The sequence below is a fragment of the Geotrypetes seraphini genome, chromosome 10 (genome assembly GCF_902459505.1).
Source record: "Geotrypetes seraphini chromosome 10, aGeoSer1.1, whole genome shotgun sequence".
Taxonomy (NCBI): domain Eukaryota; kingdom Metazoa; phylum Chordata; class Amphibia; order Gymnophiona; family Dermophiidae; genus Geotrypetes; species Geotrypetes seraphini.
In genome coordinates this window covers 61,801,994-61,827,804 of record NC_047093.1, presented here as the reverse complement: position 1 = coordinate 61,827,804, position 25,811 = coordinate 61,801,994, and the positions used below count along the sequence as shown (strand labels likewise).

At 45.9% G+C, this 25,811-nt stretch overlaps 1 protein-coding gene across 8 annotated transcripts in view; it reads right to left on the bottom strand.

The window, feature by feature from the left end:
- Positions 1–17,086, bottom strand: part of SEC16A (SEC16 homolog A, endoplasmic reticulum export factor) — a 152,625-nt gene extending 135,539 nt beyond the window's left edge. For 3 of the 8 annotated variants that reach the window (XM_033960144.1, XM_033960147.1, XM_033960143.1), the window contains exon 1: positions 16,727–17,086. The gene's annotated coding sequence lies outside the window, so the exon portion shown is untranslated. The other 5 variants (XM_033960145.1, XM_033960146.1, XM_033960142.1 and 2 more) reach the window with 4 other exon arrangements.
- Positions 17,087–25,811: the final 8,725 nt, after the last annotated feature.

Below are 25,811 nucleotides of genomic sequence, written 5' to 3'. Positions count from 1 at the left end.
TACACTTTTTAAAACCAGTGATCGGCCGGGACATAGGCCGGAAAATCTCCGCCACAAGGTCGAAGGCGCGGGGCCACAGCCAAGCGGCAGACCCAGTGTCGGAAGAAAAATTTTTTTTTTTTTTTGAAAAAAGAAATCAAAGAAAGAAATAAATGCACGGGAGAGCCAAAAGAACCCAACCCGCGGCAAAATAGAAGGCAAAAAACAGATTCAATGGGCGCAGAATTGAAGTAAACTTCTCAGCTCCGCGGAAGAAAAAGAACTGAGGAGACACGCCCAGACCATCGGGCGGGAAGGCACTGGCGCATGCGCGGTGCAGGCATCTCGAAACTTCTGAGTTTCTTCAAGCAAGACATGCTTGTGAGACGTCCGTATCGGGGCTCTGTCGGATGACATCACCCACTAGTGAGAATACCTGCCTGCTTGTCCTGGAATAAAGCTGAGGTCCCTCGAAGCCCTTATGATGCACCGTGCGGTACCGAGCATCCAATTTTCCAGGGACCGCAGGGATAGAGTAAGGAGACTCAAAGCACCTCATGAAGGTCTGGTCGAGGAGCTTGTGCAGAGGTAGGCTTAAGGACTCGGCCGGAGGACGAGGCAAGTGCATGGTATCGAGGTACTCCTTGGAGTATCGAGACCAAGCATCGAGGGTAATGTCCATGTCATCCGCCATCTGTCTGAGAAACGAGGAAAAGGACAGTTGGTTCGCCAGCGCCGGTCTTCGAGAAGGACTAGAAGAAGTCGAGGCTTCGGGCTCCACAGAAGCCTGTGAGCAACAGGGCGAGTAAACACCTCGGGGTCCTCGAACTCCGGGCCCGGAGGAGGAGACCCAGCCGAAGCAGAATACCCCATCCGAGGCAATTTCTTCTGAGGTGAGACGGTCAAGTGCCGAGAGGAATGACTCGAAGAGTGTCTGGATCGATGCCCCTCTTGATGCCTGGAAGGGGATCGAGCCCTTCTGTGAGAATACTGGTCCCCAGAAGCCTCCAAGGAGCAGATAGGACTCGAGGCTGTCGATCGGAGAGGCGGAAGAGTCGGCGCCTCCCCAGAAGCCACCCAGGCTTGATAGGGGGTTCGGAAGAACTCGTCCTGCTTCCTGCTATGCCCAGGACTGGAAGGCCTCGAAGGTGGACGCCACACTGTGTCATGGGGCGGGGTAATAGGTTCCAATGGAGGCAAGTCGCTAAGTGAAGCTTTCCTGAAGGGAATAGGCTCCAAAGGAGGCATATCACTAAGGGAGGCCTTTCTCGAGGGAATCGGTTCCAAGGGAGGCATTGCACTACCCGAGTACCGCCTCGAGGAACCGGACACTGCTCGCCGCTCCTCCTCGCCGAGCAACGAGGTCGAGTGGCGCGGCGGAGGAGGAGGGGGTGGCCCGCCCCTCGGAGCCGGAACTGGGAGGTCACCCTGGATCGAGGCAATCAGCCGGGGTCCCATGGTGGACATGAGTTCCACAAACTGAGCCTCCAGAAGGGACCGCAACGAAGCCGATATGGAGGGATCCGCACCAAAAGGGGGCCCTTCTGCACGGTCTCCGCGCTCTTTCGGTGCCGCGTGCTTCTGCTTGCCAGCTTTTGGCACTTTAAGCACCACCGGTGGAACTGTAGGGGTCGATACCTGTTCCGAGGAGACGGAGGAAGGCACCGGCGCCGAGGTCGAGGCCGAAACCGGTGTGAACGAGGCCGGTTTCAGAAGGCCCGAAGCAGCCGGGGAGGCAGAGGACTTCGCCGACGGAGTCGAAGCACCAGTTGATGTCGAAGCTGAAGGATCCAAACGAAGCTTCCATCTTGAACATGGACTCCCACAGCAGGCAGCGGCGCTTAAACGCTCGCGCCGTCAGAGTGGAGCAAGGCTGGCACGATTTCGGAAAGTGATCCGGACCCAGACATTGAAGGCAGCGTCGATGCGGGTCCATGAGCGAAATTGCGCGCTGGCACTTGCTGCACTTTTTAAAACCGGTGATCGGCCGGGACATAGGCCGGAAAAGCTCCGCCGCAAGGTCGAAGGCGCGGGGCCCCAGCCACGCGGCCGACCCAGTGTCGGAAGAAAAATTTTTTTTTTTTTTTTTGAAAAAAGAAATCAAAGAAAGAAATAAATGCACGGGAGAGCCAAAAGAACCCAACCCGCGGCAGTACAGAAGGCAAAAAACAGATTCAATGGGCGCAGAATTGAAGTAAACTTCTCAGCTCCGCGGAAGAAAAAGAACTGAGGAGACACGCCCGGACCATCGGGCGGGAAGGCACTGGCGCATGTGCGGTGCGGGCATCTCGAAACTTCTGAGTTTCTTCAAGCAAGACATGCTTGTGAGACGTCCGTATCGGGGCTCTGTCGGATGACATCACCCACTAGTGAGAATACCTGCCTGCTTGTCCTGGGATAAAGGCACATATGTAAAGCCTATCACAGGTCATTTATAGATGAGTAGATTTGCATGCAAAATATCTTGAAAAACTGTTACAGTTCCATGAACAAAGACTTCCCTTAGGTTTAATTTAGTTTCAGCTAACACCAAACTAGTTCAACCTGTGGATTTTAGAGGGCTATTAGTGAGACTTTTCGGTGAACAAGTGTGTCATCCTTCTGACCGTATAGGTAATGTGAGCCCTTAAGGTTGTCCAGAAAAATCTAAAGTTGGAATTGAAGTTTTTCCCATTAATTTGATTCTGCTTGAACAGAAAATAATATTTTAAATTTTTTAAAATCCCATCCTGGAGTCAATCAAAGCCACTGATTAGATAAAACTCAGTTTTTCTTAAAATTTGCTATTTTTGCTTAATGGAGCAATATATTGGTATTATAGCTATATTTTCACACCCAGCAATGATACATTGTTTAAAAGATTTTATGCAAAACATCTAGCAGTATTTTATTAAATGAAACTTCAACATCTGCACTTTATTGTGGAAAATAAACACGTACACTTTGGTGTAGTCATCTACCAATGGCATGCCAAATACTCAAGCACTCAGTGTCTTTTTGAGATAGTCAGGATAAACCCTGCAATACTGTTCAGCTCTGCACCAAGGCCTAACTCGTTGCACGGAGTTGAACAGCTCTGTAGGCTTTATTCTATCTCGTTGCATGGAGTTGAACAGCATTGCAGGCTTTTTTCTATCTCAAGAAGGCATTGAATGCTTGAGTGTTTGGAATGTCATTGGTAGATTATTACACCAAAGTGTACAAGTTTACCCCCTCTCCTTTTTTTTACAAAACCACAGCATGGTTTTTAGCACTGGCTGCGGCAGCAACAGCTCCTATGAGTGTCGGAGCTGTTACCACTACGGTTTTGTAAAAAATATGTTAAATTTGTGTTATTTTCCACAACAAAATTCAGATATTGAAAGTTCATTTAATAAAATACTGCTAGATTTTTTGCATAAATGTATTTTTATTAATGTACATTAATGTATATCACCTTGGGTTCCGCATCCCCAACCCTGTATGTCATGTTTGTCTGTCCAAGTTAGATTGTAAACTCTTCCGAGCAGGGACTGTCTCTAAATGAGAAGGGGGAACCTCCTCCACAGCCCGAAGAGGAAGAAGAGCCCGAGCCTCCAGAAGGAGCAAGGGAAGCTGCGCTTGATTTGAAAGACACCCGCCGGGAGGATTGTCCGGAGGCAACTCCCGGAAGTTCAGCGAATACCCCTCTCTGACAATGGAGAGGACCCACGCGTCCGAAGTGGTGCGGGTCCAGGCCAGGTAGAATGCCCAGAGATGGCCCCCGATAGGAAGAGGGGCGAATTCCGAAGCAGAGGGGGCCCGCCCCATCCACTCCGCCAGTCAAAAAGACAGCGCGGGCTTAGACACAGCAGGGGTCTGAGGCTTAGGGGGAGCCCGCTGCTGCTGCTGGCATCAGAGGTGGACGAGAGAAGGCAGGTGTAGACTTCTGCGGGTACCGCAGCCGATATGCCTTCGAAGGGGTGGGCTTCGGCTTAGGGTGCACCAAGGACACAAAGGACCGCTCGTGCTCCGAGAGGCGCTTAGTGGCCGCCTCAATCGAGTCGTCAAAGAGCTCGTTCCCCACACAGGGGAGATTCGTTAAGCGATCCTGAAGGTTGAAGTCCATATCAACAATGCGAAGCCACGCCAAACGGCGCACGGTGACCGCAAAGGCGGAGACCCGAGAGGAAAGCTCGAAGGCATCATAAACGGTATGGAACAAATGCAGACAAGCTGCAAAAGAGAGTCCACCAGCAGCCCAAACTACGCACGGCAAGAGGCGGGCAAATCACCCTGAAAAGCAGGCAAAGGCTTGACAAGGACCTTCAGATACGAGATGAACGTGAAGGTATAGTTCAAAACCCGGTTGGCCATCATGGAATTTTGGTAGAGGCGTCTACCAAACTTATCCATGGTCCTCCCTTCCAGGCCCGGCGGGACAGCCGCGGAAACCCTAGAGCAGGGGTGTCCAATGTCGGTCCTCGAGGGCCGCAGTCCAGTCGGGTTTTCAGGATTTCCCCAATGAATATGCATGAGATCTATTAGCATACAATGAAAGCAGTGCATGCAAATAGACCTCATGTATATTCATTGAGGAAATCCTGAAAATCCGACTGGACTGCAGCCCTCGAGGACCGACATTGGACACCCCTGCCCTAGAGGGATGAGACTTCTTCAGGGAAGACTCAACCAGCAAAGACTGGTGCGAAAGCTGCGCCTTCTCAAACCATGGGCATGGAACAGTCCGGTCCTACACTCCATTTTGGACGGAATGGCGGGGACCGCATAAGGGGGTCTCCAAATTCCAGAAGAAAGCCTGGCGCAGAACCGGATTCAAAGAAGCCGCAAAGACTCCTGAGGAGGACAAGGGAGGTCCATCTCCTCCAGGAACCCCTTGGTATACTTGGAGTCGGATTGGAGGTCAAGATTGAGCGCTCTCCCCATGTTCTGGACAAACCTTGTGAAGGAAGAAGGGCGACCCTCCGACAGGTCCTCAAGAGGGGTGGTCGAGCGAGACTGCAGCACCGCCAAAAAGGAGGGCGAGGCCTCCCAAGAGTAGCGAGGCGGCCTATCAGTGTCACCACGGCCAGAACCCCAGGACGCTCCACTACAGGAACGCGGCGGGGTCAAGGACCGCTTGCGCCTCGAGGACGCCCAAGGCGAGGACCCCGGGGTTCGAGGCACCGAGGTCTGCCGCCGAGGCGACATGCCTCGGGACGCAGAGGGGGGCCTCTCAATTCCACGGCCCCCCGGGGCAGAGCCCCGGACCGGGCCAGCAACTTAAATAATCGGGGGTTGGACAAGGACAACTTCGAGACCCTGAGAGCCTGAGACCGGCCCTGCCTCAGGGGGGGGGAGTCCCAGGACCGCTTCACCAAGCGGCGAGACGGGGTCGAGGCACGCCCCGATCGGTGCTTCGACCTCGAGCACCCCGAAGGCGAGGAATGCCCCAAGGCCCGAGGCGAGGAGTCGGATGAAGAAAGACACCAAGTCCGACGCATCTTGTCCCGAGGGGCCTCGACAGGACGCTCAGGCTGGTCTACCGGATGCGAGGCCGGGGTCAAACGGGCGAAAGCCGAGGAGAGCTCCGAGGATATCAAGGCCCACAACATATCCTGGAACACAGGCATCGAGACCATCGAAGGCCTATCAGGTGCAGCTGTGCATTCCATCGAGGGCGACCTCGAGGATGAGTATTCCCTGGAGGCAGAAGCATGCTTGGAGGGCTTGGACAAGACCGGAGGGAGCGCTCTCCCACCATGGATGGCTGGAGACTCCGAGGCTGGCTTCTTCGCCAGCACTGACCCTGAAGAAGGAAGAGGGGACTTACCCGGAGCCGAAGTCTTCGAGGCCGAGGCCGATCTCTTCGAGGTCGATGTCTTAGCTGGGGCCGAGGTCGACGTCAAGGCCACCGGCTCTCCAGCAAAAAGTTCAGCCATGCGGGCCCGATGACCACGCAGGGCACGAGTCTGAAAAGTAGCACACCTGGGGCAAGCATCGGTCGGATGGTCAGCCCCCAAGCACAAGATACACCACCAATGCTGGTCGGTGATCGACAACAGCCGACCGCACTGGGTGCACTTTTTAAATCCGGTAAGAGGCCAGGACATAGAGGGAAAAAACGGCCGTGGCTGAGCGAGGCCAGGCGGCCACGGCAACTCGGGATCCCCCAGATGCCAAAGTCCAAAAATCACGGTAGTTGAAGTTTTGGGGTTTTTTAGACGAAAAACCCGAAGGTAAAAAGGCGCACAGCGACTCCGAAATAAAACAAAGAAGCCGCGGTGCTAGAAAGGCACGAAAACACGGAGAGAAAAACGACAGGGCTTTCTGGCTCCGCGGAAAACTAAGAACTGAAGACCACGAGGAGGGGATGCGCCCTCTAGTAGAGTGGGAAGGCACACACATGCATGGTGCAGCACCAGCAAACTTGAAATCTTCAATCAAGTTTGCTTGAAAAGCTGTCCGCGTCGGGGCTCCATGGATGACGTCACCCACATGTAGAGAATATGCTGCCTCCTTGTCCTGGGATAATGAGCATTTTGGTTTATGAACTTTCTGAAGGGACTGTTTTACCAGAATGATTACTGTAACCTTGTCTACCTTTTTTAAAAGCTGCCTCTGAAAGTGGCTTTTCATCCTGTAAATTTTTTTTTCTATGTGGAGACTGGTTTTATAAATGCCCATCAGCATGACTGCAAACTTTTAGATCAAGAAATGTAAATGAACGTCTTTCCAATAAAGCAAACTTCCAGCCAACCAGGATCTTACCAGGAAACTGCTTTGCCCTAATGCAACACATCCTGGTATCAGGTAACAACTTGGCAAATTCAATCTTATTTCAAGAGTATTTTTTGTGCCATAAAAACTAACAATGGGAGCAATAACGACTTACATGCTATATCCCTGATTTATGTTAAGTTTATCTCAAAAGCTGTCAAGGAAATACAAAAATGTTTTTTTAAAATCAAATTTTGTTACAAATAAAAAGAAATATCAGGCTCCAGATATAAGCAATGAGTAAATTTGTGCCTTTTAAGAAAGCAATGCCAATTTCTAGAGTTTTAAAGCTTAAAAAGTAAGAATAACCAGCATTTCATTATAGCAAATGCTGTGGTTTCATTTCTTATCCCAAAATACCAGCCTGACATTACAAACACCAAAGAAAAAGTGTCCTGCTGAAAACACTAGCTAACCATGCACAAGGTAATTATTATCTTCTACTAGTATTTTAGCCCGTTACATTAACGGGTGCTAGAATATATGTCTGTCTGTCTTTATTTCCGTCTCTCTCTGTCCTGCTGTCTTTCTTTCTGTCTGTCTCTCTCCCTGGCCTCCTTTGTCTGTCTGTCTTTCTGTGTCTCTCCCTGTCCCTGTGTCTTTCTTCTTTTCTTTCTGTCTCCCTTCCTCCCGCTGGTGGTAGAATATATGTCTGTCTTTCTTTCTGTCTCTCTCCCTCCCTGGCCCCCTTTGTCTGTCTGTCTTTCTGTCTCTCTCCCTGCCCCTGTCCCTGTGTCTTTCTTCCTTTCTCCTACCCTACTTCCCTGTCCAGCAGCCGCAGCATTCCCTCTCCCTCCATTTACCGCGAGAGGAGCCTGCACGGACCTAACAGCTCGAGCCCCTAGCAGTGTAACTTCCCGGCAGCTCCTCTCATGATCGCCGCCTTCTCCGACGCAGGAGCGGCTCGTCTTTGAAGTTAAAAAAGAAACTTCGGCCCGGCTCCGTGCTCGGCCACCGCGGCCTGCAGCCACCGACACCGCGGCCTACAGCTGCCGCGGCCTGCAGCCGCCAACAGCCGCCACGGCCGACATCCGCCTTGAAGAGAGAAAGAGAGAGAGAGATTTGCACGCATGCGCACTCCTATTTGCGGTGCCCTACAGCGCACAGAAAACGGAACACACGGTGGGAGTGTGCATGCGCGGCTTAGGCTTTTATTATATTAGATGTTATTGATTTTTTTTTTTTTAATAGAAATAAGCATTACCAGTAATAAAGAGGGTTTTTCTTACTAATGTACACATTATCACAATGGAGATGACCTAATCAGTCTTTAGGGCTGGAAGAACAATGAAGTGTGCTGCATGGAATATATAAGCAAGTTTGAGAATTTCTGTTGTGATTTCAGCCACCGTAGAAAGTACCTTAATTTCAAGTCATGGAGAGGAGCCTACACGGACCTAACAGCCCAAGCCCCCAGCAGTGTAACTTCCCGGCGGCTCCTCTCACGATCGCCGCCTTCTCCGACGCAGGAGCGGCTCGTGAGAGGAGCCGCTGCAGTGTCTTTGAAATTAAAAAAGAAACTTCGGCCCGGCTCCGTGCTCGGCCGCCGCAGCCTGCAGCCACCGACAGCCACTGCGGCCTGCAGCCGCCGACAGCTGCCGCGGCCGACATCCGCCTTGAAGTGCCTTACAGCGCACGGAAAATGGAACACGCGGTGGGAGTGCGCATGCGCGGCTTAGGCTTTTATCATATTAGATTTCATTGAACTTGAAGCTGCCCAGTTATTGTTTATACCTGCCTAACCACCAACATTCAGAAGTACTTAACCAGACAATACTACTGAATTATTAGCATGGTAGCATGGAATGTTGCTACTATTTGGGGTTTTTCCAGGTACTAGTGACCTGGATGAGCCATCTTGAGGACGTGCTAATGGGCTAGATGGACCATTGGTCAGACCTAAAGATAATTACAGACCCCGACTGGGCCCCTGCACCTCCCACTCTTTAGGCCTACCTAAAATATAACTATTGGTTGACTCCTGCCTTTAGAATCCCTTAATGCTCACTTGCTCCTTCCTTTGCAATTCTGAACTCAAAATGGCTGCCAAGACCTCTAAAAGCGGTCTCATGGTTCTTGCTAGGCCCATAAGGCTGCACCTAGAAGAGGTTGTGGTCCCATGAGGCTACAGTCATATGGGCCTAGCATGCCAGTAGGACCCCCCTAAACTGCAAAGTATATTCAAGGTAGTCTGAATAATTAGGGCCCAGTTCTGCACATAGTGGTCGGTGATTAAAATAAACAAATATATCACCATAAAAACTCTGACCACCGCTGGCTAAACACTGATGATAAATCTTTTTCATCAAATCTTTTGAAATATGAAAAAGTTTGAATTAATCTCTGGCGTTCAAGATACTTTATGTTAAACTGTCCAAGAACTCATATCAGCTTGCACAATGTCTGAGATTTAAGCCCTAGGAAAGTTTGAGTTGCAGCATTCAATTCATTTTTGCCCACTGAAGAAGCAGAATGAGCTCAAGCCATTTGTAGTCCATGAAGCAGATGCTGAAATAGGGCACTTGGTTAGGCTGAATAACCAACCTAGTGATGCTGTATGGAAGTGCTTTGGTGTTTTTAAGCCAAGGGTGTCAAAGTCCCTCCTCGAGGGCTGCAATCCAGTCAGGTTTTCAGGACTTTCCCAATGAATATGCATGAGATCTATTTGCATGCACTGCTTTCATTGTATGCTAATAGATCTCATGCATATTCATTGGGGAAATCCTGAAAACCCAACTGGATTGCGGCCCTTGAGGAGGGACTTTGACACCCCTAGTGGAATTATTTATTCCTCCATTGCACATTTTTGGGCATGATTTGATTGTGAAGGATTGCTTTTTTTGACACATTGATTACTGACATTTTTGTTTTATAATTTTAGTTGTGCAAAAACAATAGAGTATTTTTAATGTAACAAATATAGTTTCATTGGTCAGAATTTTTTTTTTCTCTGCTTTGTAGTGTTTTAGAGCAGCATATATTTGTCAGCATATATTTGCACCTGATTTACCCATAGAGGAGTTTTGACATTGAGATTCTCCTTGAGAAATATTGTTACACTAGTGACCAAAACTGTGGAAGTTTCTCAAGATTGTAGAACTTTATTCAACTGTTGCTTCAGTTACTTATTTAATTCTGCAACTTATGATATTTATAAACATTCTTTGATTGTTTATAAACATTACTGATGCTTGTATAGTAATTTTGTTTATTTTGTGATTAAGAATGACTTTTAGTGATTTGAAATCAAAAAGGTAAGCAATTGTGTTTCTTTTGATATGTATAAGCACATTCAGTACAGTACGTTGTTTATGTGTTTTGTTTTGATGTTGTCACAGCTTGTGGATGTTGTCTAAAGGCCTGTTGTGTAATATGACAAATTTTGAATTGCTGTTTTTCATTAACTGCAATTTAATTGAACTAAATGAATATTAGTTGTATAAATACACTAATATTACAGCTGTATGCTAAATTTTACAGAAGAGATTTGACTGGTCGCCTAAAAAGAGAGCAACAGCCATAACCTTAAAACTGGATGGGCCATTTCGCCTTTATCTGCCATCTTCTATGTTTCTTTTGTGGGATCTCTCAGAGAAAGGAAGAGATAATGGTTATTGCGGATGGGCAGACTGGATGAACCATTTGACCTTTATCAGCCATCATGTTTCTATGTTTGCTTCTAAAAGAAGGCTACAGTTTTCGAGAGATTGCAGTCAAAATTGGTCAAGGTGTGTCACCAGCCAGATACTGAAACTCTATATGTGCTTTGAAGAGACTAGAAGAATCAAAAATAAGCCTGGAAGGGGCCAGAAAAAGGTTACAACACTTCAGTCTGATAGATGAATAATGAGAATGGCTCTACAGAACCAAAAATTATCGTATACAGTATACTTGAATATAAACCGGGATTTTTGGACCCAAAAATTGGCCCCAAAACAGGGGTCCCGGTTTATATTCAGGCCAGCGCCACCCTCCCAGAATTATTGCAGGCTGTCATCAGGCTCTGCACCCTGTCCCCATACCTCCTCTGCTGATCCCTGGTGGTCCAGAGGTGCAGCAGGCAAGAGCGGACCTTCCGCGCTCCTGTCTTGCTGCTAACCCTGTTGGTGGTAGCTGTCGCAAGATCGGGTTTCTTGACCTGCTTAACAGCATCGAGCAGGAGAGTGCTATGGAGCTGCTGCTCAGTGCTGAGTGGCTTTCTGACTAGCTCTGAAGCCACTCAGCACTGAGCAGCAGTGCCAAAGCACGGTCCAGCTGGGTACCGCTCAATGGCTGAAGAAACCCGATCTCGCGGCAGCCACCAGTGACCAGGTTAGCAGCGAGGCAGGAGCACAGAAAACTTGCTCCTGCCCGCTGCACCTCTGGACCACCAAGGATTGGCAGAGGAGGTATGAGGACAGGGCAGGGAGGGGGGAAACAGGAAGCAGAGCCTGGGAAGGAAGGGGGCTGGGTGCAGAGCCTGACAGGGGTTGGGAGGGAAGGAAGGGGGTTGGGTGCAGAGCCTGACAGAGGTTGGGAGAGAAGGAAGGGGGCTGGGTGCAGAGCCCAACAGGAGAGGGAGAGAAGGAAGGGGGCTGGGTGCAGAGCCCGACAGGAGAGGGAGAGAAGGAAGGGGCTGGGTGCAGAGCCTGACAGGAGAGGGAGGGAAGGAAGGGGGCTGGGTGCAGAGCCTGACAGGAGAAGAAGGGGGCTGGGTGCAGAGCCTGAAAAGAGAGGGAGGGAAAAAGGGGGCTGGGTGCAGAACCTGACAGGGATTGGGAGGGAAGGAAGGTTGCTGGGTGCAGAGCCTGACAGAGGTTGGGAGGGAAGGGGGCTGGGTGCAGTGCCTGACAGAGAGGGAGGGAGAGAGGGAGAGGGTTGGGTGCAGTGCAGTGTTTGACAGGGGAGGGTGGGAAAGGGGCTGGGTGCAGTGCCTGGCAGGAAGGGGAGGGAGGAAATGGGGCTGGGTGTAGAGCCTGGCAGGGCACTTGAATATTAAGCCACCCGACATATTCGAGTCAACCATATTTCCTCCTTTTTGGGGGGAAAATGGGGGTCTCGACTTATATTCGAGTATATACAGTAACTGCTGCTGACATCAACAAGTTACTGGCTGAAACAGGAGTGTTGGTGTCAGGCCAGACAGTTCGCTAGAGACTGGTGAAAGCACACTTGTGAGCAAGAATTCCCAGGAAAACGCCCTTCCTCAACACAGTTTGGTATCGTAAACATTTGAAATGGACTAAAGAGCATGCTAGTTGGACCACAGAGCAGTGGAAGAAGGTGTTGTAGAGCAATCAGACTCGAATCTCCATATTTAGCAGAGACGATGTCCGCTATGTTCATTGGCAACCAGGCGAGGACTACTTGCCTGAGTGTACTACTACCATAATTAACTATCATCTGAGTGTGATGGTGTGGGGCTACATGTCCAGATTATGTGGGTCGATTGCAGGTGCTTGATAGAGTGATAAATGCTGACAAATACATAAAGGAGGTCACTTCAGCCTAAGGTCCTGCTCTCAGCCAAAGATATCTTTGGTGCCAGTTGATCTTTCATTTTTCTACAGGATAGTGTCCCATGCCACACAGCCAAGAAACGCCTCACATGGTTCAAAGAGAACAAGGTTGAGTTGCCACACTGGCTAGGACACAGGTGTCAAACTCAAGGCCCGCGGGCTGGATCTGGCACGCCTGGCTGTTTTATGCAGTCTGTGGTCTTGTGGCCGGCTCTCTCCTCCTCACAGCCACAGTGTGCCCAAAGCCGCGTCCCGCACCTCATCCAGAAGCATTCCCTCCGACGTTGCAACATCAGAGTTCAGGTGCAGAACGCACGAGGAGTCGCTGCACGCAGCTTCGTGCACACTGCAGCTGTGAGGAGGGAGTCGGCCACAAGATAACACCGGTGGAATCAGACCACGGGCCGCATAAAACGACCAGGTGGGAACAGGCCAGAAGGTAAAGCACCCACAGAGGGAGACAAAGCATGGAGGGAGGGAGGGAGGGAGACAACATTGATAAGAGGAATGATTTTCTTTTCAATTTAGTGTTTGAATTGTGTCAATTTTGAGAATTTTAATCTGCTGTCTATATTTTGCACTGCTCAGGAAGAAATACATTTGTTTCTTTTTCTCTGAGGATTGTACTGCATGCAGAGTCTTGAATCTTAGGGTTTCTTTTTATATATTAGTACTTTTAGTTTTGGTCCCGTGTTCGCATATCTGTGTTCTGGTAGGAATGAATGGTGAGAATCATACAGTGTGCTTTGTGTAGTTTAATTTTGTGATTAACTATTATGTATTAATAAGATTATATTGTGTGTGTGTATATATATATATGAAAAATGAATGGAAAAAAATGGTGTTATAATTAGTACTATTATGGGCAGGGTCTGGGGTAGAGACTGGACGGGGTCTGGCCCGCAACTTAGCCTGTATTTTGGATTTCAGTCCTTTAATGTGATTGAGTTTGACACCCCGGGCTAGGAAATAACCCAGATCTCAACCCCACCGAGAACCTCCGAGCCAGATTAAGAAGAGCAGTAGCAGCAAAGCGATCAACCAAAAAATATGAGCCAATAGCAACTGGACAAATACATTATATGTGCATTTCAGATTCCTCTCATACACAGGAGATTGTGACAAGTTGTAGAGTGGAAGACTCGCACTGAATAAAAAGGAATTAATATCACTTCTCATTGTAACTTCCCTGTGTTGCTAAAAATCATCTCCAACTCTGTTTCTTCCCTTGCTGATTCCCCTGTAATCTACTAATGCACTGATTTTCACTATTTTTCAAGCAAGAGCCAATCTGTCAAAAAACATCTTCACACAGTATGACACAGGACTACTGAGAACAAAGCAGCTGATGTCTGGACAATCATCTCAGAGTGCACTTCCATGCTCTAAGTACACCTGTAGCAAAAACCTCCACCTGTAGCTTCTCCTACAAATAGTTTGAGTTAGTATCTCTCCACAAACTCTCCATGCAGCTCCTCTTTCTGCCTACCTTTCTGAAGTTGAGGGGTGGTAGACTCAAGAGCAATGTAAGGAAATGGTGATGGATTCCTGGAATGCACTCCCGAGAGAGGTCGTGGAGATGAAAACGGTGACGGAGTTAAAAAAACATGGGATGAACACAGAGGATCTAGAATCAGAAAATAATAGTAAATATTGAAGAACTAAGGCCAGTTCTGGGCAGACTTGAACAGTCTGTGTCTGTATTTGGCCGTTTGGTGGAGGATGGGCTGGGGAGAGCTTCAATGGCTGGGAGGGTGTAGATGGACTGGAGTGAGCTTTGACAGAGACTTCAGTAATTGGAACCTAAGAACAGTACCGGGCAGAGCTTTGGATTCTTGCTAAGAAGAAGAAGGAAAAAAAACCCAACAAATTTTTAGATTGAATCAGGTTGGGCAGACTAGATGGACCATTCGAGTCTTTATCTGCTGTCATCTACTATGTTACCTCTCCACCCCCCCACCCCATTACACACAGCCCCCAACTCAGTCAGAAGCAGTAAGTCCTCATCCACCCTCCATTATCTTGTCTCCACGCCACATTTCTACAAAACAGCTTTCTCTCCAGTTGTTAACTGTCCTGCCACCCCCCTCATCATAGTGTTACCTCTGAAGAACAAATTCTGTTGTCTTTCAGAACTGAACCAGTCTAAAAATGAAGAAACCAGCACTACAAAAAATATATTGCTATAAAATCAAAAATTGTTGTGAATCACAGACCAATAATGAATATCAATTTCTGAAGGCTTTTTAACCTAATACTGTATATAGAAAAGCTAAGGATCAAAAAAGACTTCAGCGGGTTTAGTCACACTGTGTTGTATGCAGCATATTCCATGTCAACTATAGCAACCCCTATGCCAATCATTGGTCAAGAACCTCCATATAATACATCCCCCACTCAACTATTAAATGTTTATCATTTAATGTTTATATTTTGTATTCAAAAATTGTCCTCCATTTCACCAACAGCTTCTTCAAGGGACAACTTTGTGCTATCAAAAGTTTTAGAAAAGTTCAGAGCCCAATCACTTAATCTAAACAGACATCTTAAACAATCCCTGCAATTTACAGAGGTTTTTGACCAATGATTGAAATAAGGGTTGCTACAGTCAACAGGGAATATGTTGAATAAAAAACAGTGTAACTGAACCCGCCGAGGTCTTTTTCCCTCCTTGGCTTTTCCATACATTGGGTTAAAAAAAAAAATCTTCAAAAAAATTGATGTTCATTATTGGTTTATATGATTCATGACAATTTACGGTCTTCTAGAACTGGACAACTCTCAATGAGTTTGAGCCAAGCACTTAACTGTTCCTATGAGATTAGAAGTTTGGGTACTGCATGGCACAAATTTACGGGAAGGGGTAAAACGCGGATCTCACGGACCTGACGGACCTCGCGGATCTAAACCCGTACTGCCTTAAAAATCTGAGGTGAGGTCTGTGTCGGTCCGTGTCCATGGCGTTTGTAATTGCTGTTGCTGACAGACCTTGATGAGATTTTTGCACTGACGGATCCGTCTCAGCATAGGGAGGGAAAAGTGTTAGGATCCGTCAGCGCTAAAAATCTCTTCCAGGTCTGTCAGAGTCAGAGACTCGTGCTGGAGTTTGGAGACTTCTTTTCCATAACGCACGTCCAAAACCTATGTCCCCGCTCTCTTGGCTTCTGCTCTGCCGCTCCAGCACTAGTTTCTGGCTCTGACAGACCTGGAAGAGATTTTTAGCGCTGACGGATCCTAACACTTTTCCCTCCCTATGCTGAGGTCCCTACGAGGTCTACGTTTTACCCCTTCCCCAAATTTACTGAAAGTAAAACAGGCCCTTTGTTCCTGCAGCAGTGCCAAGTCCCTGCATAAGGTGAGCTGAAGAGTACAGAATGACGGTGAGAGAATTCATCACCGTTCCCACCCCCGCGGATAACTGGGGGAAACCATCCTCAAGTCATTCTCTAAGGAGAGAGGGACGAATCAGAATATGAATGGGCACAACCACTGACCCTCAGGCCTTGCACTGAAGAATGTTGATGTAGAAGGACTAAGGTTGAGATACACACTAAAGAATGACACAGGATTGTTTCCTGCAGTTATCCGCAGGGACAGGAAAGGTGATGAATTCTGTCACCATATCATTCTCTACTGAAGAGTATGGGCTGGGGAAAGTCTGAGAACCACCCCTGTGCTTTATGAAAAATTCTACTGCAAATTGCTTACACCGATAATAATAATATTAATAATAAAGGAAGCCAGTGCAAATATGTGAGCTAAATCCCAAAAAATAAAACATTTTAAATAACAGCTCATGTAGAATTTACATTTAGAATGATACACTAGGTACCGTATGACCCTGTCCCCAGAGGAGTGACGATCTAATTTTGTAACTCAGGCAATGGTAGGTTAGGTAACTTGCACAAGATCACTTATTTAACTCTGTTCGCCTGGACTAAGCTTGCTTCACATTCATAATTTAGGTAAACACAGCAATCACGTTTAATGCTTTGTTAACTTTGTACCCAGATTTTAATTAGGAAAAGAAACTTTTAGAAGCAGCTATGTCTGCAGTGTACCACTAATTTGTAAGGAAGGGAATCAAGCCTGATACAGAATTGTTTCTACTTACGAAGCATACTGCATACTAACCAGTCGATTCCTGCTATGGCTCTTGCATTGATTTGTCCAAGGTAAGATATATTTCTGAAGCACCTGCTCCCTACGAATAACAAAGAAGCAGCTCATTCCCTCTACAGTCTACGATAACGAACCACATGTTCTAATATAAAGCCTTCTGGTGGTCTCTATAGACTCAGAACAGGAGCCGGCACTCTCCAGGAAGCACTGTACAGGCGCCGACCGTGGCCAGAGGAAATTCTGCTTCAAGCACAGAGACCTAGCCGTAAGTAACCGGTCGGCCCGGATTAAACAAGTCGGGACAGAAGGCATTCCCCAGCGAGGGGACAGGATGAAGGAAAAGAAGTGCTCACCTCCCGCCGCCTGTACACTGAAAGCCAGTAACCCACCTCTAGTTACAGAAGAACCAGCGCACAACCACCATCTTGGACATCCGGTTAGCCGACGTGTACATCCTGACGTCACGCTCCAAACGTGATGGCGTCACGCCACACCGACAGGCCGTCTGCGGAGAAACCTGCTACTTTCATTCTTTCTTTTTTTAACATGTATTTTAATATTTACTTTATTAATTTTTGTTAACTGTTGACGATCTTCAGTAGGACCTAAGCAAGTGACAGCTGAACCTTCTGGTTGGTGTAAAGAATGCGGCTCCAGCTTAGCTTACTTTCCGGCCGGAGGGTTCGATTATTTCCGGAACTGGAGCTGAAACGAAGATGCGAGCGCGCGTGCGCGGAATTACACTGCGTTCCGCCTTTGGGTTTATAGGGTTGGCTTGTAAGTTGTAGCGATTGCAGCGCACCTTGATAACTGAAAGAAACAAGATTATGAAACAAGTAGTGCCTACAGGTTGTCGTAGTAGTTTATTGGAAAAGTTGTTATGGTTTCAGCTTAACTCGTTTCGAACTGAAGGAGTCTGGGACTGGTTTTCCTAAGTGTTGAACTAAGTTTTCTCTTTAATAAAATGCTGAATTATGTTTAGCTGCAGACCTAACTTATCTCATGTTCTAGCTTGCCTGCACTGGGTGATTTAGCTTGGGCATTCTAGCTTCTTATGGGTATCTCAGCATACGATATTGTATTCCGCCCTCCTGGACATGTAACAGAAAGACTGCAGGGCTTAGATAAGTGACCTGCTAGTGTGAGCTTAGGACCAATGATTGTTAAAAAAAAGTAAAACGTGAAAAGTTTTTTTCTAGAATTCAGTTGTATAGTCAGAAGAATGTATAAAATATCTCTGTAACTTCCTGTTTTCGGGACTTCTGAAGCCAGCTTGGGGCTCAGGGGTCCGCATATGCTGAATAAACATCTGTGCTTTCTTCAAGTCTCTAAGTTTTGTGGCTGCCCAAAGTGACTTTTCAGAATAACCTGTTATTAAGAAGAAATAGCAGAGTGCAATTTTCGCGTTCACCCATATAGGCCTTCCCTGTGCTTCTCCCTTTTCCCTGAGTGCTTAGCTCCGCATGCGTGTCTATTTATTTATTCATTGACTAATTATTTTTTTAAAAAAGAGTTACACTGCTTCCTATATGGTAAATATCGAAAATATAAAACCCAACTACAAATGTTGTCTAGTTCCCTCATCACTTCAAAATTTATTTCCCAAACTTTTCTAAAAATGATCATGTTCTCCTTATCTGCTTCCCACCCCACAAAATTAAGGAAATCTTTTCTTAAAAAAATAAAACCAAACAAACTGATCAGCCTTCGAAATCTAGAATACCAATACGTACTAATTAGATGAGTGCTATAGAATACTAAAAGGGAACTTTAAAACAATCCAAGAACGTAGAACCTGTGAAATCAAAATGATAAAGTGTTTGACACTTAGCCAGGACTTAACAGAGTTCTGGCCTTCTTTCCCACTATAAAGACATTTAAAACCAGGGCTGTGGAGTCGGAGTCGAGGAGGCGGAGGAAATTTCGGGTACCTGGAGTCGGAGTCAGAAGTACAAAAAACTGAGGAGTCGGAGTCGGAACATTTATCTACCGACTCCATTTTTGAACTTGGCATACCAATCACGAGCGATTCTTTCAGCTATAGCACCCATTATATACATCACAAATGTTGCGAGCAGCTTCTGCGGCCTTAGAACCTTGATTAAAAGCAAAAAGAAGGTGATGTCGAAAATGCTCATTTCTCTCAACTTGACATTTCATTTTAATGATCTGAAAATTAACCAGTGCTGTGGAGTCGGAGTCGAGGAGTCGGAGGAAATTTCGAGTACCTGGAGTCGGAGTCTGAAGTACAAAAAACTGAAAAGTCGGAGTCGGAACATTTATCTACCGACTCCACAGCTCTGTTTAAAACTGTTCACCACCTTTCTGTCTCATGCCCAACCCTCCTCCTTCCTATCCCTAAAATGCTTTCATGTTTTCCTTATATGTACACTTCCCTCTCAATATTCGCGGGGGTTTGGGGCAGAGCCGGCCCACGACTATTAAAAAACCGCAAATAACTTTTAAGGCTGGCTCTGACCCAACCCCGCCTCCCTCCTGCGTCCCAGACCTTCGCCAGACCTTACCTGGTGGTCTAGTGGCGACACGGGGCAGGATCGATCTTCCTACACTCCTGCCCCTGCAGAGCCGTCATCAAAATGGCTGTCGTGAGTTCCCGTTGTCACTAGTACCTGGCCAAAACCCAAAGAGTAGCAATATTCCATACTACCGATCCAGCCTGGATACAGGGCTTGCCCCATGTCATTCTCAATAACAGACTATGGACTTTTCCTCCAGGAAATCGTCCAACCCCTTCTTAAAACCAGCTATGCTATCCGTTCTTACCACAATCTCTGGCAGTGCATTCCAGAGTTTATTCAATGAGTGAAAAAATATTTCCTCCTATTGGTTTTAAAAGTATTTCCCTGTACGTTCATTGAGTGTCCCCTAGTCTTTGAAATTTTTGATGGAGTGAAAAATTGATCCACTTGTACCCATTCTACTCCACTCAGGATTGTGTAGATGTCAATCATTATCTCCCCCTCAGCCATCTCTTTTCCAAGCTGAAGAGCCCTAACCTTTTTTAGTCTTTCGTTATACGAGAGGAGTTCCATCCTCTTTATCATCTTGGTTGCTCTTCTTTGAACCTTTTCTAGTGCTGCTGTATCTTTTTTGAGATAAGGAGACCAGAATTGAATGCAATACTCCAGGTGAGGTTGCACCATGGAGCAATACAGAGGTATTATAACACTCTTAGTCTTGTTAACCATCCCTTTTTTAATACACTTCCCCCTCTGAATCTGCGGTTTCAGCATCCGTGGATTTGGTTATTCACGATTTTAAAACAAAGAAAACATTTAAAATTTTCGGGCTATTTTAAGCCCTGTAAGCCCACCCTTAAGCCTTACCTGGTGGTCTAGCAAGTTTTAGAGGCAGGAGCGATCTTCCCACGCTCCTGCCCTGTGCAGATCGCTCATAGGAAATGGCTGCTATTTTCAGCTCCTCTGACAGTAACCTTTTCTCAAAATTGAATTAACTGATATATTCTTATTTTTTTCCTTTTCCCTTCCCTCTCTGTTCAGGAGCTTGGAAATTGATGATATGAGGGAAATATCTTCCATATTATTGTTTTGATATGATTATTATCTTGTAAGATAATTTATTGTTAAGATCTGTTTCAAATGATTGAACAATGTAGAAAATTTAAATAATAATCATAAGAAAAGTTGGTACATGGAAACATTTTTGACACATTATAACATTTCTGCATTTGAAGAGACATAACATTTTATCTGTAATGAAGAGTCTTGCAATACATTACAGTAACAGGTAGGAGGTGAATTAATAATGAGCGTGGCTGTTGGGCAGACTGGATGGACCATGCTACTATGCCGTGAGAGACAAGAGATAAATTGGGTGGCCGAGAACCCTGAATAGTTACAAATTAAATCTTATAATAATAATAAATTTATTTATAACCCGCTATACCTTAACAATTCAGAGTGGTTTACAACAAAAAGGATCTGTCAGATGCAGATGAAATACATATCAAATTAAATAACACTTTAATCTAATAAAAGCCAGTTTCAGAGACAGTTTATCATTTTCTGTTTACTAGCATTTTTCAACCAGTTTGCTGTAGCACACTGGGATGCCATGGGCAGAGGCAGACATTAGGGTCATTAGGGCATAGACAGGGGGTGGGTAAGCAGAGTGGGCAGACTTGATGGGCTGTAGCCCTTTTCTGCCGTCATCTTCTATGTTTCTATGAGGTGAGTTCTTTTTCTGAGATTCTTGCGGTTACTCCTTTTCTTTATTTTTTTTTTTTTGCAATATACAGGCTTTGCCAAACAGTCTAAGTTAATATAAATTTGAACTTGCATCACTGATCCATATCTCAAGGAATCATATCTAAAACTGTAACATTAAAATTGAAGGTTGAGAGGTTGACCCCTATTTGATTCTACTTTTATTTTAAAAGATTGTGCAATAAAGATCTTCTCTAGGGATCCTCAGCCAATTATGTCCCACCTCTAATCACCAGAACTAGAGCTTTATGATCACTGATCTAAATAAGATGAAATTATTTTACACAACATTACATGATAGGCTTGGCGTCAGTTCTGTGATATGTAGAATAGTCAGAACTAGAGGCCATTTTGTGAATCCATTGAATATTTCAACTGGAGATGATTGTGCTCTCCTGCATATTCTCTGCAATACAGAGTTAAATCAGGAGTACTGATGCCCTGAGGGCATTCATGAAACTAATGGAATCATTTTGTTTACATTTTAGAAGTCACTTCACTACAGCATACATCTCAACAGAATCCAGAGGCATTGGTAAAACTTACATACATGAGACTAAAGAATCTTTGTATTAAATTGATCTAAATAATGACAAACAGCGCCTTTTCAATGGAAATACTTAAATTAATCTAATGAACCAGATACAAGTAAACTTTAAAACTGACTGCAAAATTGAAGTGCTACCTTTTGAGGCTTTACAGAAGTTATCAGTGGCAGAACAGGATTTGTTAGAAGGGTAATTAGAGTGCTGCAGGGATCTGTACTGGGACAGGTGTTATTTAACATATTTGCAAGTGATTTGGAAATTGGAACAAGTGGGGTGATTAAATTTGCAGATCACACTAAACTGTTCAAAGTTGTTAAAAAGCTTGCAGATTGTGAAAAATTACAGGAAGGCTTTAAGAAATTGGAAAACTGAGCATCCAAATGGCAGATGAAATTGAATGTGGACAAGTGCAAAGTGATACGCATTGGGAAGAATAATTCAAATCATAATTACCAGATGCTAGGGTCCATCTTAGGGGGTCAGCACTCAAGAAAAAGATCATTGTAGACAATACGTTGAAACTTTCCCCCAATGATCCCTCTAAGGATTGGCTGGATGCAAGCAAATTTTCTATCATGTGAGCAACAAGTTCTAAAACCCCCAAGTTTTCCAGATTTGCAATTATTTTTGTGAGCGACCATGTAAAATCTGTGAGTGATGCTCCTAGAATATCACTCACAGATTTTACATGGTCGCTCACAAAAAATATGAGCGATTGTTCATATGCTCCACTTAGAGGGAACATAGCCTTCCCCCCAATGTGCAGTGCCAACCAAAAAAGCAAACAGGATGCTAGGAATTATTAGAAAAGGGATGGTAAATAGACAAAAAATTTTATAATGCCTCTGTATCGCTTCATGGTGTGTCCTCACCTTGAAAACTGCATTCAGTTCTGGGTGCCGCATCTTGACAGAAGGAGGGTTGACCCCTCCCCCTCCCACAGTGGGAGGGATGCCCACTCCCTCCCACCACTAAGCCATATCCCCCCTCCCCGACACCCCACCTCCGGCAGTGGGAGGGATGCCCACTCCCTCCAGCTTCCAAGCAACACCCTCCGACACACCCCATCCCCCAGGAGTGGGATGGCCACTCCCGCTACTATGCAACAGCCCCCAACACCCCCAGCAGTGAGAGGGTTGCCCACTCCTGCTGCCAAGTAACAGCCCCCCCCCGATACCCCCTACGCCTCTGAGAATCCCCCCTCCATCCTCCCCTTACCTTATTTACAAAGGCCAGCCAGAGGGACGCATACTCCCTCTGGCCAGCAGGCCTGCCTCTTCAAAATGATGGGCCTTCTCCCTCCCAGAGCATCCTGGAATGCACCAGGGAGGGTGCCTAAGGCTCTAATTGGCCAAGGTTTCTTAAGGCCCCTCCTATGGGAGGAGCTTTAGGCATCTGGGCCAATCTGAGCCTTAGGCCCCTCCTCAGTGCATCAGAGCATAAGGCCCCTCCTCAGTGCATCAGGGTCAATCAGAGCCTAAGGCACCTCCCCAGGGAGAAGGGCCAACTTATGAAGAGGCAGGCCTGCTGGCAGGAGGGAGTAGACATCCCTCCCACTACCGAGGGTATGTTGGGGAGCTGAGCAGAAAGTAAGTCTGACATCTCAGACCTGGAAAAGTTTGCTTGCAAATGTAGGACAGCGAGGTTAGGGAATCACCTGGCAATAACAGTCAGTCGCTCGAGTGCTCATTTAAATATTAATGATCTCATTGTAATACATTTGAATGGCAGAGTTGGAGACTGCTAGGAAGCTCAGAAAAGACCACAGTAAGCCGTTTTGACAATCTGCCGCTAAAATACATGAACACTAAACAAGCTGGAACCGGTTTAGTGACCACATTAAAGTTTTGAGAATCTTCCCCTGTATGGCTATTATGTTCTTAACCAAACAGTTTTCAAACACTTCTCCAGTCCAGTTTGCTGCTAAGATGACCTTACTTACAATCTAGTGCCACCAGGGGGAGATAAAATACAAAAAATGAGGATATCTTAATTATTTAAAATCTATCTTCATTTCTAAGAGGAATTACATCATATGTCAAAACCTTAGAGAGGTTTTGGATTTGTGGACTATACTGAGGGGCAACCTAATGATTTGAGCGACTGACTGAGAATTGACTGTAGTGATTGCTGGGCATATATAATTTATAGAATGCTATAAGTTATGAGCACTTCAGGGAACAATTTGGCAGCAACAGTTGTAACTGCCATTGACGGAACTGTTGGCAACTAACTTTAGATGTACCAGTTCTGAAATGCTAGTATTCTATGATGGAATCTTGATGGCAAGGTTCTATTATAGAATTGGTGCTAAGTGCATTTCACTGGGCCGCATAACTCTCGGCGCCAATTTATAGACTTGCCACCTTTGTGTCTTTCATGATCTGTGTCCCGCAAATGGCAAAAGACAGGTATGGATTAGGGAACTAGGGCCAGTGCTAGATGGATGTTTATGTCTCTGTTCCACAAGCGACATATGAAGATCAAGTATGCATATTGTATGTAATTTTATGGTTATTTTTATTTTATATACTTCCTTTCCTCCGTGGATTTCAAATCAGTTTACAATACAGGTACTCTAAGTATTTTCCCTATCTGTTCCAGCAGGCTCGCAATATAACTACGGTACCTAGGTCAATGGAGGATTAGGTGACTTGCTCAAGGTCAGAAGAGATTGAACATGCAATCTCAGGGTGCTGAGGTAGCAGCTCTAACCACTAGGCCACTCCTTCAGGATCATATGCTACAAGCGAATGGTGCTATGCATCTAAAAGGGAAAGGGAAGACATCTTAATGTTGAAATTAGCAAGTTAAATACTGTTAGCAATAGTTTTGGTTATTATATACAGCAGTCCCCGGGTTAAGAACAAGTTCCATTTTTGAAACTGTTCTTAAGTCGGATTTGTATGTAACTTGGAACTTATGAGAATCTGTGTGTATTTGTGTTCTGTCTATCTAGCTCTCTCCTCCTCTCTCACCTTTTTATCTGTATGCATTTGATATGACGGACAAGCTCCTAATAAAGAACCTCACAGGCAGAACCACAGATCTGCATGCTTAAATATTTATGGATGGGTGAGAAGCAGTGGTTAGAGCACCTCAGGTACTCAGATTATAAACTCCTTAGGGCAGGAACATATTATACCTGAAGACTTATCACTGCTGCACAGCACTACATATGTCCATTAGGGCTATAAAACTTAAATTATTATTATTATTATTACAGATCACTTAATGGGAGCTGTTCAATGACTCATTTTAACACTGGAGGCCTGAAACAGACATAATTCCTGATCGTCTGAATCATCTTCATATAAAAATACAAGCCTAGACACCTATGGTGTACTAAGTCCTCCATTATAAACAGGCTGTGCATACACATGGACTTGAGTGGCTTGCCTCAGGTTCTGTCTACAGTGGTTCCAAGCTAATAAGTAAGACCCAATATTGAGGCATGGTTTTATGTCTGAATTTTACTGCACACCATCGTACACAGTGTTAAGAAATTAGGCTTGGAAAACCAGTTTAAAGACAACACTATAAGCCATGAGATAAAATAAGGTGGCAACTGTGACCCACAGAATATAGAAGAGTGCTACACATATAAGTGCTTGGTGCTATTATATAGGAGCACATTTTTTAACATAGCTTTGGGCAAAGCAGGTGTGTCATGAATGTGTCAGTGCAGCACACTGCCTGTACAGACAAAATAGGCATTACCCTCAACAAAAGGTCTTTTTCCCTGGAGCATTGGACCTCTATGCTAGTGAGCCCAGGTGGACCATTGGCAGGTCTAATCTCATGGACTGGAGACCATGGCTTCTGAGTGGGCACTGAGGTTGGTGCACCTCGAGGAGCCTCTGACAGCTGAGCCACAAAGCCCTGCCTCGGGGTAATAGAAAGGGGAATGCAGACCCAAACTCTGCGGAGAACCCGATCCCACAGCAATAGGAGTCCTTCCCTGAGCTGACCCTACTTTCCAAAAGAAATGGCTGTACACATTCAGTACAGAGTTTCCCCCTCCCTGCGCTAAACTCACCGCTGCCTCTGATGAACTGCTGAAACCCTGCACCACAGGAACAGCAACATTGGACCATGTGCTGACTGCCAGCACCAAAAATCATATTTGTGCAGGGTATCTGCACCAACTTCATACTACTTCACCTCATTCGGCCTCGAAGAGGCGTGCAGCAAAAAAAGGGGACTGCCGGCGCTGAAGTGCTTGCCTTCTGTTGTTGAGGTACAGCACTAGGACCCCTATCAACCCCCAGCATGTGACATTGGTGTGATATACAGGCCTCCTTCACAGACAGAAGAAGTGGGCAGAGATTTAATAGTAGACATTCAGAATATATCTAAAAAAGGTAAAGTTTTACTAATAGGTGATTTTAACATGCCGGATGTTGATTGGGATATCCCTATTGTAGGGTCTTCTAGAAGTAGGGAGATCCTGGATTCTCTACAAGGAGAACTGTTCCAGCAGTTGGTAATGGAACCCACATGGGAAGAGCTCATACTGGACTTAGTGCTTACAAACGGAGAAAAGTATTTCTGATGTTACAGTGGGTGATCATCTGGCATTCAGTGATCACTGCATGGTAAGGTTTAAAATTAAGATGGGTATAGAGAAGGCTCATTCAAAAGCAAAAATTCTAGACTTTAAAAAAAACTAACTTTGT